The following is a 292-nucleotide window of genomic DNA, read 5'->3' on the forward strand; positions in this document are numbered from 1 at the left end:
TATATGCCCTCTCCCTAATAATCTTTATCTCTCTCTCCCTGTTCTTTTTCATTTTCGCGATGTTCTCTACACCTTCCTGCGTTCCCGATATCGTTATTACTAATCTTTAGGTTCCTCTCTTCTTTATCTTTTCTCTCTCCTTCCTCCTCATGAGCCCATTCTCCCCATTATCTCTTCATCAACGACCTCCTTATCCGAGGAACTTTTTTGCATTACCAATATTCTTCCTGAAAGGCTGGTGGTCCCTGTGCCCTAATATTCCCATAATGCTCATTATTCCTCGCTGGGTCAA

Source organism: Penaeus monodon, chromosome 25, assembly GCF_015228065.2.
Source record: "Penaeus monodon isolate SGIC_2016 chromosome 25, NSTDA_Pmon_1, whole genome shotgun sequence".
Classification (NCBI taxonomy): domain Eukaryota; kingdom Metazoa; phylum Arthropoda; class Malacostraca; order Decapoda; family Penaeidae; genus Penaeus; species Penaeus monodon.